At 36.9% G+C, this 17,889-nt stretch overlaps 1 long non-coding RNA gene across 1 annotated transcript in view; it reads right to left on the minus strand.

The window, feature by feature from the left end:
- Window positions 1-17,889, minus strand: part of LOC106878675 (uncharacterized) — a 425,395-nt gene that overhangs the window by 103,679 nt on the left and 303,827 nt on the right. Inside the window, exon 2 of the long non-coding RNA XR_016242169.1 lies at window positions 2,725-2,815. This is a non-coding gene — a long non-coding RNA (uncharacterized LOC106878675). The remainder of the gene's footprint in view (window positions 1-2,724; window positions 2,816-17,889) is intronic.

Here is a 17,889-nt window from a genome sequence, read left to right on the forward strand (position 1 = left end):
GCTATCATTTGTTCATAAATTGATTTTCCGTGCCTATTGATTGGGTAGTGTTATCCTGACTTCTTTGATTTTCTCTTTCTTTTCTTTCTCTTTTACTTGTTTCAGTCATTTGACTGCGGCCATGCTGGAGCACCGCCTTTAGTCGAGAAAATCGACCCCAGGACTTATTCTTTGTAAGCCTAGTACTTATTCTATCGGTCTCTTTTTTCCGAACCGCTAAGTTACAGGGACGTAAACACCCCAGCATCGGTTGTCAAGCGATGGTGGGGGGACAAACACAGACACAAACACACACACATACATACATACATACATATATATATATATATATATATATATATATATACGACGGATTTCTTTCAGTTTCCGTCTACCAAATCCACTCACAAGGCTTTGGTCGGCCCGAGGCTATATTAGAAGACACTTGCCCAAGGTGCCATGCAGTGGGACTGAACACGGAACCATGCGGTTGGTAAGCAAGCTACTTACTACACAGCCACGCCTCTTCATATTATTTGTTCCAATTTAGGTGAGAGAGCGTACTATTAATTTACCTCACCCTCATATTTTCATTTATTTCTAAATTTGTTTCCAGCAAATACGTTTTGAACGGACGGAAACAGCTAATGTTTTCGATTCCAGTATTCAATTGCTACCAATGCATTCAGTATAACGTGAAATCTCCTATTCTGTAGAAGGGATAATCGTGGAACACACGGAGAAATTCTGATCGTAGACAGGGACAGTTTATAAAAGTTTTAGGTCTTGCAGCACTACAGTAAGACTTCGACTGTTTACGATAAACTCTAAATTCTGGAGCCTCTAGCAACTAAATGTGTCTGAGTGCGTCCACATAGCAAACAAAGCTACCATGCAAATACTCATTCTCCATATCCGTTGGTGTTTGGCAACAGGCTCTTGAAATTATAGGTTTATAATCTACTTTTTGAAATTATAGAGAACCCTTCCATTCATATTCTACAACAGTCTGGTTACACATGTGATAAGAAACAATATCTTTTCTGCTATAGGAACAAGGTCTTAAATTTGTGGGGAGAGGACTAGTCGATATCATCGATCCCAGTTCACAACTAGTACTTAATTTATCGACCCCGAAAGGATGAAAGGCAGATTCGACCTCGGCGGGATTTGAACTCAGAACGGAGCGACGGGCGAAATACTGCTAAGTATTTCGTCCAGCGTGCTAATAATTCTGCCAGCTCGCTGCGTTGGTAAGGAATAGTATCTTATGAAAGGTAAAGAAAGGATCTCAGAAAAGATTATATTGCTGTAGAGAACAACCGCTAGTGAAATGAGCTATTGTAGAATATGGTTATAAAAACCTTGTCTTGGTTTGGACGATCTAGTGAAAAGCATTTGATAGTGTTCTACACTACTGCACACGGGAGATGAATTACATAATTAAAACGGCCCTGGTACTAAATAAAATGCATTAACCAAACCATGTGAATATGGAGAATGAATACATTACTGGAAAGAGAAGATACTTAAAACCAGTCTCTGTATGCATATATTGAAACTATTTACAAAAGATATGTAGTTGGAATCCTACTAAAAATTCTTCATAAATTCAGCGAAGACATGGAAATGTCTATTTGATTTGAAAAATGTGCAGTGCCACGATAAGAACAGACAAATTAACTAAAACTGAGAAGATTGACATATATATATATATATATATATATGGATGGTTGAATTTCGAAATCAGAGAATTAGAAAAGAAACACATATGCAAAGACTTAGGAGTAGATGAAACTGATAAAATATGATACATAGAAATGTATCATAGCAAAGAAAATTAGAAAAGAATTCTATAGAAGTGTATGCCTAATATTCATATCTGAACTAACGTAAAAATTAAGGTAGAACGTATAAATACACTAACCATGGAAATTATAACCCTGTCGTCGGTATAATAAAATGCAAGGTCAATTAATTGAAGCGCTTAGATTGCAAGCTTAAATAAAACAAGGAAATTACTAGCAGCTTTCTACAGTCACCACCTCATAACACCTACATAACACCGAGGCATAACACCTACATGAACTTCTAACTTGTTGTCTCTTGAGGTCTCTGGGTGAGACTTGGATCCAACTTGTACAAATGCAAAGCAAAAGTCAAACATAAAATAATAATAATAATAATCACATCTCACTCTTCTGGAACCTCACCATTGAAACTGGCAGTAAGATACATGCAAAAAGGCGGCGAGCTGGCAGAATCGCTAGCAATCCGGGCGAAACGTATAGGGGTATTTCATCTGGCATTACGTTCTGAGTTCAAATTCCGCCGAGGTCGACTTTGCCTTTCATCCTTTCGGGATCGATAAACTAAGTACCAGTTACGCACTGGGGTCGATGTAATCGACTTAACCCCTTTGTCTGTCCTTGTTTGGACCCTTGTGGGCAATAATGAAATAAGATAGATGCAAATAGGCCAGACATCATATTGAAAGACTTCAGACAAAAATCATACCTCCACATTGATATGACTGTCCCAATCGATATAAATGTATCTGTTAAGATCTACCAAAAACTGAGCAAGTATACAATCTTGAAATAGAAATTAGCAAAATGTGGAATCTGAAGACTAAAACAATACCTGTTGTCATAGGTGCCCAAGGAATGATAAGAAAAGGGGCTGATTCCTATATAGTTCAGATACCAGGAAACCCCAAAATGGCAAAAATTCAAAACTACTCACAAGGCTTTGGTCGGCCTCCGGCTATAGTAGGAGACACTTATTCATGGTACTACACAGTTTGGGAAGAAAGGTCCTTACCGAACAGCCGTATCTATTAAAATACAAGAATCTTCAAGTTAAAAGATACAGAATATAAAGTGTAAAAGCAAAGGTAATAAGGCATTCGATATGTTATGAAAAACATAAAGGAACGCGTTCGAGCCTTACTGGGCATATCACAATCTTACGATGAAATCATGCAATAAAAATAAGATTACAAATTAATAATTTCGAACATAAATAGGCTCAGCTCAGGACTGGAAACAGGAAAGGCTAAGGCGTTTCCTATTCGTGGTATTTGAACGGCAAAACTAGTGTAACTATATACAAATTAGTTTCTCCGCTACTTCATCAGTCGAACTTGTTTTCTCAGCTTAAGGCCAGAGGTACTTAAATACCAAGTCATTTTATTCAAAGCCCTAATTTCAACGTTTACACCCTTCTGTTAGCTTAACAACAACAACAACAACAGCAGCAACAACGACCTTTTCTACTAAAGGCACAAGGCCTGAAATTTTTGGGGACGAGCTAGTCGATGATATCGCCCCCAGTGCGTATCTGGTACTTATTTTATCGATCGCGATTGTACGAACGGCAATGTCGAACTCGGTGATAGATGAACTGAGAACGGGAAACGAGAAAAGATGCAGCGACGCGCAAACTATTCTGACTTAATAATAATAATAATAATAGTAATAATAATAATAATAATAATAATAATAATAATAATAATAATAATAATAACAATAACAATAATAATAATAATAACAATAATAATAATAAAAAAAAAATAAAAAAAATAATAATAATAATAATAATTAATTCGTTTTATTGGCCACAAGGGCTAATATCAATTAAAGACATATAAGGACAAAGACAGGACGAAGGTTACAAAAGGTTTTGTCCGAAAAGGTAGGAAAGTTCGTCTAAACAGAGGAAGAAAACGGAGAAGGATATAATAAATAAATAGATAAATAAATAGATAAATAAATAAGTAGAACTCCCAAAGGGGGAGGCGCTTCGAAAAAGGAAAGGTTACACGTGGAAAAACCCATAAAACCACGGGAGCCTGGTCAGAAAAAATAAGAAAGGGGTATAGAGCCCTTTCTCCTTTTACATTACCTTTTTTTTTTTTTTTTACAGGTGTATTCTCAGAATTGGTCCGTTTATACTGGCCATTTTTCCAACAGTCACCCATCTTTCAACGAATTTGCTATGAGACAGCACTTCCCTCTCTACTCTCATCTTCCTTTTCAAGTGGAACTTGAAAACGTTGATGAGGCCTTGGCCAAAGAGGAAAGTGTCTGTCTTTAACCCTTTCAAACGGGTCCACCATATCACCTCTTTCGCTACAGCCACTAGGCATAGGAAAATTGCCTTGCCCTCCTGGTTAAAGGAGGTCGGCGGGTCAATTCTCACGATGGATCCAGCTGATAGCCGGATCCGTCCTACACGTGACAGTAGCTGTTCGATATAGACCCACAGGTCAGCAATGCTCGGGCACTGGACGAGTGCGTGCAGAACGGTTTCGTCGTCCTGAGCGCACCTCGGGCAGGCCCGGTTGACGGCACTTCCATGTCGGTAGAGTTTATCTCGAACAGGTAGCGCACCTCGGTAGCACTGCCAGGCGAGGGACCTTTGGAAATTATCCATGGGCCCCGGCCCGAAAGTTCTCCTGAACAGACTGCTTAGCTGATTATCCTCGACGCCTAGAGTTTCCCCGAGAACGTCGTCGCACTTTTCTCCCACTAACCCTCTATAGAAAGCTAGAGTGGATCTACTACCGATCGCACTGCCCGCCTGACTGAGGGCGGTGAGAGCTTGGCGGCACTCGAGGTGCCAAGCGCCCTTTCTCGGTCTACGTTTGATCCAGGATTGCAGCTCTGTTAAAGAAACGAGCTGCGGAAAATCGCGTCTGACGAAAGGCGACCACACCTGTTCACCGTCCAGGAAGCGCCTGAGATGTCGTAGCCTGAGCGCATGTTTGCGCATCAGCAACCACGGCATGCCAAGGCCTCCGTTCAGCGGCTGTTGACAGCAGATAGAGCGCCTGACCAGTGGTACCTGACCCTTCCACAAAAAGTTGAAGAGCAAGCGTACTATCTTGGTTAACCAGCGGTCGGGACAAGGGACGACGGTCAAACGGTAATAGATGACGGATGCGATGTACGCATTCGCTACCTCCGCTCGACCTTTCAAGGAGAGCTTCCTCTCAGCCCATTTCTGGGTGAGGTTGGCCACCCTGTTCGTCACTTCTTCCCAGTTTTTCTCCAACTGGAGGTCCGGACCGAACCAGACCCCGAGCAGTTTAACGGGTCCGTCTGTCCAGCGCCCTACGACGCTGTTGGACGGCATGGACTTGCCCCTCCAGGTGCCTAGTTGCAAGCCCATTGACTTTTCCGCGTTAATTTTCGCACCTGTCACCGCTTCATACTCGTTTAGTGTCTCGCCAATCAGGTCAATATGCCTGTGGCTCGACACCATCACGGTAACGTCGTCGGCATAGGCAGACACGCTCCTTCCACATCCCAGATCACGCGGGACGCCCCTCAAAGCCTCCAACTTCCGCAGTAATGGCTCGAGAGTCAATACATACAGAAGGGAGGAGAGAGGACACCCTTGGCGAACCGAACGCGAGATGTTGAACGGTTCCGAGCCGTTCACCCGTATGACCGAGCAGATGCCGCTGTATAAAGCAGCTATCCACCCGCGGAAGACCGGACCGAAACCAGCTGCCTTGAGAACAGCTGCCAGGTATCGATGGTCGACCCTATCGAAGGCTTTAGACTGATCTAAATTGATCAAAGCCCCACCCGCGCCAGCTTCGTTACCCACTCTCTCTATGATGTAGCGCATGAGATGGAGGTTGTCGTGGATAGACCTGGTCGGCACAGCGCATGTCTGCGCCTTGCCGATCAGTTTGCCCACGACAATAATTCCTATCATAGTAGGTGCCTTAGGTATAATAAAAAAATATTCAGACAAATACATAACAAAAATACCAGGACTTACAAATATATATAACATACAGAAAATTGCACTACTGGGTACTGCACTCAGTCTACGCAAAACACTTTCAATACAGTAAACATAAGAGCACCACAGCAAACCACAGCACATACCCAAGGCGCACAGAGCTGCGCTCGGTAGTGAAGTGAAAGCACGTTATAAAAATAAAACTACTGAACAATAATAATAATAATAACAACAACAAAAAGATACAGGTTTCTTCTTTGCTAGCATATTTTGGTTATCTAAATGCAAGCCATATTGTTTATGCTTTTCTCAGGAACATGTTCAACAGAAGTGATTTAAAATGATTTTAACTGAAAATGGAAACCGAGTTGTGTTTCCAGCCTGTTGAGGTTCTTTGTTCTCACCCAACGCATTATGCCTGTTTACTTCAAATATCTGACTAAAGTTACCATATACTATTTACCGATTGTTACATGCTTGCACAAACATTTTTTTAGTGTATATATATATATATATATATATATATATATATATATATATATATATATATATATATATATATATATATATATATATATATATATATATATATATATATATATATATAACAAAACGTTAAGTGTTTGAAAGTAATTCTTTTCGACAAAGACTCGGCTAAATAGGAATAATGACGTCTAAATTGTCTCTTATACCGTGTCTAATCTTCTGTGTTCTTCACTTTAAATTGATGTTTTCATTACGATAAAAAAGAAAAACACATTGGTTAGGTTAATCAGGGAATGTTATAGCTTTAAATGATGTAGACAGATTATCTTTCTTTGGTGAAATGAAAAGTCTAGGAAGAAACAGAAACAATACAAGACATGTTTGCTTCATACAAAAATAAGTCATATTTTTGTATAGAGTCGTTTCTTGTATGTCTTTCTTGAAAAAAAGAAAAAAAAAAAAAGAAAACGAAAACGTTTTATTTAAAATTGTAGTTGTGCATCAACCAAATACATGGTTAGTAGACAGATGCAAATAATTTCTTTCGATTGATCATTTCCTTAATAAATTAGAAAGTTTGTATCTTTTTGAGAAATATCTCAACGTTCCTGGCGTAGCTTCCAAGATACCTCGTCATCTTGTTGTTATTGAAGTAAATTGGACTCGAGCGTGTGTGACTTTTTTCAGGAAGTCGCAAACGATTTCAGTTTTATTTAAATGGATTTCGTAGACAGAAACTGAAAGAAGCCCGTCGTTTATATATAAATATATTACTAAACGTTTCAACTGCATGTCCTTATCGCACCACTAATAGTTTCCCGTAAACGCATACGTTCATCAGGCATCAATCGTGATTGGCGATTGACGCCTGATGAACGTATGCATGTAAGGGAAATTATTAGTAGCGCGACAAGTACATTCAGTGGAAATGTTTAGCAATATTGAAGTGTCATTGAATGGAAGACTCTCCGTATCAACTTTTGCGCAGTCGATTTCTTATATATATATATATATATATATATATATATATATATATATATATATATATATATATATATATATATATATATATATATATATATATATATATATGTGTGTGTGTGTGTGTGTGTGTGTATATACATACACATATATATGAGAAATCGACTACGCAAAAGTTAATACGAAGAGTATTAGAAGAGCTAGGGCGGCGAGATGGTAGAATCGTTATCAAGCCGGGCGAAATGCCTAGCGGTATTTCGTCTGCGTTACGTTCAGAGTTCAAATTCCACCGAGGTCAAATTTGCCTTGCATCCTTTCGGGGTCGATTAAATAAGTACCATTTACGCACTGGGGTCGATGTAATCGACATGATCCCTTTGTCCTTCTTTGTCCTTTCTATGTTTAACTCCTTGCGGGCAATAAAGAAATATATATATATATATATATATATATATATATATATATATATATATATATATATATATATATATATATATATATATATATATATATATATGTATAAACGCCATGCTGGACCGTTGAAATCTACCAGTGTTTTTTCATTCTCTTTCCGTGTTTATTTTCTCTTATTCCTTTCTGTTGAGGAGCGTAGGCTCGAAATCTAAAAGACTTTTTCATTTTCCCGAGCATCAAACTGATACACTTGCTTGTTGTTCATACACCCGTCTTCGTCATTTGTTTTTCTATAAATTCCAACTATGTGTGTGTGTGTGTGCGTGTGTGTGTGTGTGTTTGTGCATGTGTTTGTCTCCATCACCACCATCACCACCACCACTACCACTTGACAAATGGTGTTGCTTTACCTATCTTTTGTAACTTGGCAGGTAGGCAAAAACGGATCGATAGAAAAAGCACCAGACTTAAAAAAATAATAATTACTGGAGACGATTTTCCCCGCTAAAACCTCTCAAAGCGGTCGCAGTCTAATGATCTGAAGAAGTAAGATGTAAATGGTAAGACATACTTCATTACTACTTCTTTTCTTGTTCTTTAAATTCAGATCAGCCTTCATTAAACAGGCATTTGCCTCAAAGAATTTCCGTTTACCAAATTCATTTGAATAAATCTGAAATCGTTGCGTCTTCCTGAAAAAGGTCAGACCAGTTAAAGTCCAATCGCATTATATATGAGTGATTGTATCTTTTTACAAATGTGTTATTTGCGGGTTATTTGTCTGCTATTACTAGCAGGTTGAGTGACCGTGTGATGTCTCCATCATTGGTATCGTTATATATTTATAGAATGAGATATAGCCGAAATGATATGGTATCAAATTTGTGAGGGACTTCCTCACAGTTTCGAAATCTCGAATTCACTCACAACGCATTGGTTAGAACGTGTTACAGTAGAAGATACTTACCCAAGATATCGAGCAATAAGTCTGGATTCGAGTCAAAGTGGTTGTAAAGCGAACTTCTGAACCACACAGCTATGCTTACACCTGTATAAATGCATAGTTTTCGTAGCACAACATTGCCTAAATTCAGTGGAATGAATGTAAATGTACTGAAGAACGGAAATTAACGCGATATATTGGTATCTGTCGCTCTCAATCAGTTACAGCGTGATTTCGTTCTGCCTGTTTTGAGGTATACTGTGTTTTTATGACATGTTACACCTGGTTGCTTAGCATTTAACAGCACATATATATATATATATATATATATATATATATATATATATTCTTTTCTACTCTAGGCACAAGGCTCGAAATTTTTTGGGAGAGGGGGGCTAGTCGATTAAATCGATCCCTGTACGCAACTGGTACTTAATTTATCAACCACGAATGAATGAATGAAAGGCAAAGTCGACCTCGGCAGAATTTGCACTCGAAACGTAAAGACAAGAAATACTGCTAAGCATTTCGCCCGGCTTGCTAACGTTTCTGCCAGCTCACCGCCTTAACACAAATATATATATTAAGTATGCGATATCAATAGTGCTGACATTACTGAGCGAAATTCAAAAACTCTCCCCACATACACTCACATGCACACACATGCACATATATAATTTATCTTTAATCAAAAGTATAGTTCGTGTTCCACGAGCAGCAATTCGACTTTTTCTATCCAAATGATTTTTAACCCAATACGTTCTTGCTTTAATAATATATAGCTTTATCAACTTCGAGCTCTACAGTTAAAAAAGGGGCTATTTCATGTTCTCTCGAAATGTCTACAATCAACAATATGTGTGTTTGTGTGTTTGAGTTTGTGTGTGTGTGTGTGTGTGTGTGTGTGTGTGTGTGTGTGTGTGTGTGTGTGTGTGTGTGTGTGTGTGTGTGTGTTGTCCTTCCACCATATTTCACAATAGGTGTTGTTTTTTTCACGTCCTTGTAACTTAGCCGTTCTGCAAAAAAAAAATGACCGATAAAATAATTACCAAACTTAAATATATAAAATAAGTCTTGGAGTCCATTTGTTCGACTAAACCCTTCGAGGCGGTGCACCAGCATGGCCGCAGTCTAATGACTGAAACAGGTAGAAGAGAAAAGGAACGAATGAAATGCTGTAGTTTTTGTTTGTATGGTGTAGGTTTATTCAACAAAGTGTGGTTGAGTGTTGCGCGAGAGATGCATTTGAAGATCAATTAGATTAGTTTGCTATTTCTTAGTGTTATCGCAGCTTTCGTCAATTCGACGTTAACGTTATCTTCTTTATTACTGTTTCATTTAAAGCTGTAATATTGAACTATATATAACGTGTCGGAAACGAGAAGTTGGTTAAAATAATAAAACTTTCCTCGATGTAACTGTTGAAGAAGAAGAAAAAAAATATGTATGTATATATTGTTTTCATCATTTATCACGATAAGAGTGTTTATCATTCTAATTGTATCGTCAATGTTTCATTTTTATAACTGACATTTTCAGGTATATTATAGGAACGGCAGATATCGAAGTACGTTTTAAAATGAAACGCAAGGTTGGATAAATGTTTTGGCTTGCAAAAATCAAGGCTCTTGAGTTCAAAATGATACAGTATCTTTTTACTGGTATGTGATCCGTCAAATATTTCGTTACAATAATTTTAGGTTCGCTTGCGTTAACCTCAATGAGTGTTTTACTTGTTCGGCTTTCCATTAGTATACACTTTAATTGTTATACTGACACACTGCAATAATAGTCTTATATGTACTGTTTTGGCTCAATGAGGTACATTCGCAAGATTTTGGGTGAGGTCAAGGGTATGGTAAAATCACTTGCCCAACATGCCACCGAGAACTCATTGATACGAAGCGAATTCCTTGACCACTCCGGCATGTCAGCTTCCAAATGTCATCATAATATATAGGCATATATATAGACATGTCTGCATATATATATATATATATATATATATATATATATATATATATATATATATATATATATATATATATATATTATATATATATATATATATATATATATATATATATATATATATATATCAAAATAAGCAACAAGGATATCCAGAGGTAATGCAGTACGATCGTTTCATGCAGCTATATTTAATTGAACAGTGCAATCAATTTAAAATGCAGATGGACAGCTATACTAATGTGCTCTAATTTAATTAAATTCTGTGTCTTTGTGCAGCTGAAGATTGCTCTGCATTTTAAATTGATGTGATGATTGCATTGTTCAATTAAATGGAGTTGCATGAAACGATCGTACTGCATTTCCATATATCTTTGGCCGTTTACTTGTTTCACTCATTAGACTTTGATCATGCTTTGATACTATCTTGAAGGGTTTTAGTCGAAAGAATCAACAGCTTTAATTATTTGTAAAGCCTGGTACTTATTCTGTCGGTGTGTTGCTGCGGAACCGCCAAGTCACGAGGACATAAACACACCACACACACGTTGTCTGGCGGTAATGGGGGACAGACACAAACACACACTCACACACATACACACACACACACATATATATATATATATATGTTCGCCCTGCAAATTATTTTATTTACTAATTAAAGTTCGAAACTTAAGATCCGGCTGTAAAACATGTTAAATGTTTTTATTTTTCATTCCCTTCGAAATCGCTCTTAACTGTGGTTTGGACTTTTTGACTGTTCCTTCCAGCATATAGGGTGACCTGTCAAGGCTCGCCTCTTTCTGTTTAAATGTACACTAATTCATTCATATATATATATAAATATATATAAGCAAGGTTAGTGGAGTTAGAGGTTGGAATAACCATCTAAGGGATAAAAATATCCGTTATACTACCGATATAATTACCTATGTTAACCCTGGACATATATATGCAAGCATATTATGCTCATAGATTATAGGTAATGACAAAGATAAACATGAGTTTATCAGGAATTAAATTTAAAGTAAACAGAAAATGAAAAAAATATTTGATAAAGAAAAATAATTTTTAAAATAATAAAAAATAATAATTGATGTAAGTCAATTGTTGCTGATCAATATTTCTTCATATTCTGTTTACTTTGAATTTATATACGACAGGCTTCTTTCAGTTTCCGTTCACCAAATGTACTCACAAGACTTTAGTTGGCACGAGCCTATGATATTAGATAATTGCCCAAGGTGCTACGCAGTGTGACTGAACCCAACACCATATAGTTGAGAAGCAAACTGCGCATCTATATGCACAAAAGACTAAAAACGAAACCGCATAGTTTATAACGAAATTAGGTAACTGGTACCGAAGAAAATATGGCGCAAAAAAGCTTGGTTTGAAAAGAGTTGAATATTGACAATTGACAAGAAATCTTCGATAAATGCATTACAATCATGTAGCATAAGTACCATTTACAGCTAACCTTAAATATAGGTTAATTAACAAGAGCTAAATATCAGTTTGCTTTATTCAGCAAAAATCGTTAAGTAACTTAAATAAGTACATGAGGAAAGCTGATAATCTCCAGTGACAGAACGAGAGTAACTAAATCATTTGATAGTTTAACATAATAAACATGACTGTAGATTTATCAAATTTGATAGTGTCGAAATGTTTGCTTCCATTTCTGAAAACCTTAATATGTAGTACATTAGAATTCATATATGTACACACGCATATACGCTCACACACACACGCAAGCACACACGCAAACACACATATAACAAAGTATGTTTGAAGGTTACCGCACGAGTAAAAAACTAAGGAAAAAATATGAAAATGCAGGAGAGGTTAGATTATGAGTCGCAAGAGTGGCTGTGTGGTAAGTAGCTTGCTTACGAACCACATGATTCCGGTTTCAGTCCCACTGTGTGGCACCTTTAGCAAGTGTCTTCTACTATAACCTCGGGCCGACCAAAGCTTTGTGAGTGGATTTGGTAGACGGAAACTGAAAGAAGCCCGTCGTATATATGTGTATATATATATATATATATATATATATATATATATATATATATATATATATGTGTGTGTGTGTGTGTGTGTGTGAGTGTGTGTGTGTTTGTGTGTATGTGTGTATGTCTGTGTATATGTTTGTGTGTCTGTATTTGTCCCCCACCAACATCGCTTGACAACTGATGCTGGTGTGTTTGCGTCCCCATAACTTAGCGGTTCGGCAAAAGAGACGGATGGAATAAGTATCAAGCTTACAAAGAATAAGTCCTTGGGTCGATTAGCTCGACTAAAAGGTGGTGCTCCAGCATGGCCACAGTCAAATGACTGAAACAAGTAAAAGAGTAAAAAGAGTAAAGAGTAGACTTTTAAAAGTTTTTATTAACTTAACTGGTTTCACTTAAAAAGATTGTCAAAAATAAAGTACAGAAATATATTCAAATTAAGTGACTGCGACCATCTTGAAGGGTTTAGTCGAAAAAATTAATCCCAAATCTTATTTTTCTAAACCTGGTGCTTATTCTATCAGTCTTCCAAATGTACACTTTTTGCCGAATCTTTTGCATAAAAAAAAATAATACCAGTTGTCAAATGGGTGGTTTTCGGAGACAAAACGTAAAAACAAACATACTCACACAGATGAATACTTTTCCAAAGTTTCCTTGCAAGTGGTAAATTTCCTAAAATGCTAAAAGGTGGAAGCAGAGCAGAGGCCCAAAACTAGAGGCCAATCTCTCTGACTTTACATATCAGTAAAATCATGAAGTGAATCATCAGAAAGAAATTGATAATGTTTCTAGAAGACCAACACGCAGCATGGTTACTGAACAACACACACCATGGTTACTGAACAACACACAGCATGGCTTTCGTCCAGGATGAAGCTGCCTCACACAACTCTTTATGACTGGGTTTTAAAACAGCTGTTTGACCATTCAGATGTCAACATGATATACCTTGACGTTGCAAAGGCATTTGATAAGGTAGCTCATAGCTTGATATGTCAATAGCGAGACCTTGGCATTGCTTGTAAACTGGGAGAGTGACCGCATGACTTCCTAAAGGACAGCAGTCAGACAGTTGCAGCCAATAGTGCGTTTTCTGAGGAAACACAAATCCTAAATTCCAGGGAACTGTTCTGGGGCCATTATTGTTCATAATATCTCTTAAACATGTCCAGGGTCACTCGAACAGCCACTGTCACGAGCTACGCTAATGATACAAGATTATTACAAGCAATAAAAAAAAAATCAATTGACTTCGCAAGCTTATAGCGGGACCTGAATTCGATATACAAGTTGGCCGAAATAAACAACCCGCAATTTAATACTGGAAAATGTCAAGTAGTGTGCTATCAACTCACAAATGCACAACAGCCTGCATATACAAGACCCGAAGATACTGCAATCCCAGAGTCACAGTGTGTGCAATGATGCATAATTTCATATGCACATTACCAAGATGGCAGCAAAGTACAGACAACTGGAAGGATGGATACTAAGGTCAGGTCCTTCAAGACGAGAGACCAAGAAACTATGTTGACCCTATGGTGAAACTTTGTTCTCGGCTGTCTGGATTATTGCTCCCAGTTATGGTCACCACACAGTGCCAAACTAACAGCGGAGCTTGATGCAGTCCAATGCCACTACATTAAAAAGACTGAAACAGTGCAGCGGACAAATTACAGGGATAGGCTGAGAAAAATAGGCAATGATCTACATATGGCAAACTCTCGGACGGCTAGTATCTAATTTCCGCATTTAGTGTTATAGAAATGCCAGAACTTCACACCATTGTATTGCACCAAAAGTACCATCTACTCCATCTAAATTCAGGACATGGTACTGCAATAGTCTAGGGCTCAAAGGCCCATAGCTCTTCAATGTTCTGCCACAAGAATTAAGAAATCTGTATAAGGTGGAAGCAGATATCTTCAAAAAGGAACAAAACATCCTCCTCTCCACAATACCGGATGAACCAATAGCCCGACATGTGGTACAGATGAGGGCAGCGGAATCAAACTCCCCTATACACCAAATGGGCCAACAGCTGGGACAAAGGCACATACAAGAGTGGTGATGTGAAACACCCCAGACTGAGGAAGTCAGAAAGACCACGGTGGTGCTCCAGCATGACTGCAGCTGTATGGCTGAAACGAGTAAAAGAGTGTATATATATATATATATATATATATATATATATATATATATATATATATATACCACGGACATCTACACAGTTTTCATCAACAAAATTCAATCAAAACAAATAAATCAGAGCAAAATTCCACGAACAGTAGGAATGAACCAGCAACTGCTACAAAGCGAACTTCATAATCAAATAGACAAGCTTTCGGTTCCGCGCACACACACGCACACACACACACACACACACACACACACACACACAGACACACACAGACACACACACACACACACACACACACACCACGCAAACTTTGGAGATAATGAAATTGAAATTATCATGCATACAAGAGAGAGAACCAGAATTTTGTCTGCGATATTGCTTGTAAAAGAAAATTCTAATCCAGCAGAACACTTTGATGTATGTATGTAGGCGTACAATAACGTGAAGACAAATGACCCTGTATGAGTATATATATTCTATTTGTATTAACCAGGAAGTTTATCTAAACAATCTTTGGTCTATATAAATAGGACGGGTCAGCTATGAGTAAATACTCCCACGAACTCACATCAGATATATCAAAAAACGACCTTATCAACTCTGTAGTAATTTTAACTTAAACATCACCATAGCCACAAACATAACTGTTAATTTCCTAAAAGTTAACTCGTAGTCAGCTTATATAAACCATTCATTTAAATTTTACATGACCCGATATAGGACTCTGCCTATGCCAATTTATGTAAAATAGTTTTAAAATATTTTATCAGTAACAGCGGTACAAAGATTTCTAATCTGTCCTCAAATAATGAAAATTCGGGAAAGTTACTTCTTGTCTTAGAAGGCATCGAAATACGTCAACAAAATAATCAGCACTTTGAAACAAAGAAATATATGCATAAAAGTCACGTTCATCATGTCACTCCATGTTCTATATCATACTGCACAAACCTTCTCGGTTTTAACGGATAAAGATCTCCACATTAACCATAACTATACAAAAATATTTACTCAAAACAAGCTAAAACTAAGTTGCAGTCGCACCAACTAAACATAGAATAATCCATAGAATATCGCATAAATAAATGAATCCAATACTCAATGGGTAAATATAGAAATGTCCATTCAATGTCTTATAAGGCAGAAGTATTTGTTACATCCAGGAAAACCAACCTCAAACGTAGTAGATAGATATTACATAGGAATAACTGAAAGGAAGTTCAATACAATATCTCGCAACCATATTAAGTATCCGGTGGGTTCCTTAATTAACACACATTAACTGAACGGGTTTTCGAAAATTAACATTTTTTTGTTTTCCCTTCTCTGTCCCCTTACCCTTTCTAACTTGTTTATACAACATCTAGTGTATAATACTATTATTACATATGTTACATATATTATATATCATACCTTGATACCGTGTGGACTTAGATCCCCGTTGACAGGCCGCTAGTATTTATAGTGTTAAACACTTTCGATATGCAGATTAGGGACTTCTTCATAGAGTAACTGCTGCATTTGTTGAGTATATAAACAGTTTAGCTGCTTGTTTCTCTGGAAATTGCAAAAGTGACGTAGACGCCTCTGATGAGACCCCCAATAAGGTTTGAAAATCGATTAAGGTTGTACATCATTTTTTTCAGTCTGCGGAGAAATGGCTAAACTTTGCTTTGTTTAAATTATACCATATGTTACATATTATTAGTTTCGGGAAGGGCTTTGGCCACGCGGAGGCACTGTTAATAGCGTTAATGCCTGTTTATTTCACAATCATTTACCAATCCTGTCTCCGGAATCAATTCTGATGTAATAGTGACATGATTAAACCTGCCATTCTTATCCGGGTTCATCCGGTATATCAGATAAGAATCTATTTTAAATGTTCTTCGAGCGCGTGCATATGTACACTTTGTAAATCTCTGACGCTATTTGGCAAAGCATTCATATTTCCTTCCTATTTCATTTAATTTGTATATTGTCAATTATTTATCGCACTTACTTCGTGTTTTCTATATTCATAAAAATGGAAATAACAAAATTTTGTTCATTAAGGCTGATTTTTGGAAAATGCGGGTACAAATAATATCATATCGAAAATGAATTTTCAAATGCCTCCACTTGTAAACATTCCGAAAATTGAAGCAGCTTAGCTTGACGAACGTCTAATTAGCCATTAATTAAGACATGAAACTCAAGCAACTAATTAATGATGAGTTTTCAAATATATATATATGTGTGTGTGTGTATTATGAATTTATATGCGTGTGTATGTGTGTGCCTGTATATATATATATATATATATATATATATATATATATATATAAAAGTTCATATTTATATGTATGTATATATATATATATATATATATATATATATATATAATGTATTTAGATATAAATATCTGTCTAAATCTGTCTTGGGTATGTGTGCAAAAGAAATTAGTCGTAAATATACGTAGGTTTCAAAATAGTGCACCAAACATAGTTATTCATCTGTGCATGAGTGTGTCTGTGTGTGTGTGCGTGCGTGTGTGCATTCATGTTCCGATGCTTGTACATATGCATCTAGAAATATATAGGTTACTCTGTATAGTAAACTGCTTGATATTCGATACAAACACACACAAACAAACACACACACACGAACACACACACAAGTGACATTCACAAAGATGACACACGCTCAGACAGAAGCCACACGTGTGCACAAATATGTGTGTATATGTTTGTGCACTCGTCTTAAAATGCAGGGTTATGCATACGGTATTACCGAATTTTCTATGAGCATATATAATTGTATGCATATGTTTACACTCATACACATTTATGTATGTATGTATGTATGCATGTGTGTATGTATGTACGTACGTATGTATGCAGGTATTCATATACATATACCCCGAAACAAACATTTATATACGCACTGTACATGTACATGCACATATGTATATAGATTTCTGTATAAACGCTGCACACACATTTATGTATGTATATATTTTTGTATAATTGCATATATATATATATATATATATATATATATGTGTGTGTGTGTGTGTGTGTGTGTGTGTGTGTGTGTGTGTGTGTGTGTGTGTGTGCATATGTATGTGTAATATATATATATATATATATATATATATATATATATATATATATATGTGTGTGTGTGTGTGTGTGTATGTATTTATACATATATACATA

This window comes from Octopus bimaculoides, chromosome 6, assembly GCF_046866305.1.
Source record: "Octopus bimaculoides isolate indiv1 chromosome 6, ASM4686630v1, whole genome shotgun sequence".
Taxonomy (NCBI): domain Eukaryota; kingdom Metazoa; phylum Mollusca; class Cephalopoda; order Octopoda; family Octopodidae; genus Octopus; species Octopus bimaculoides.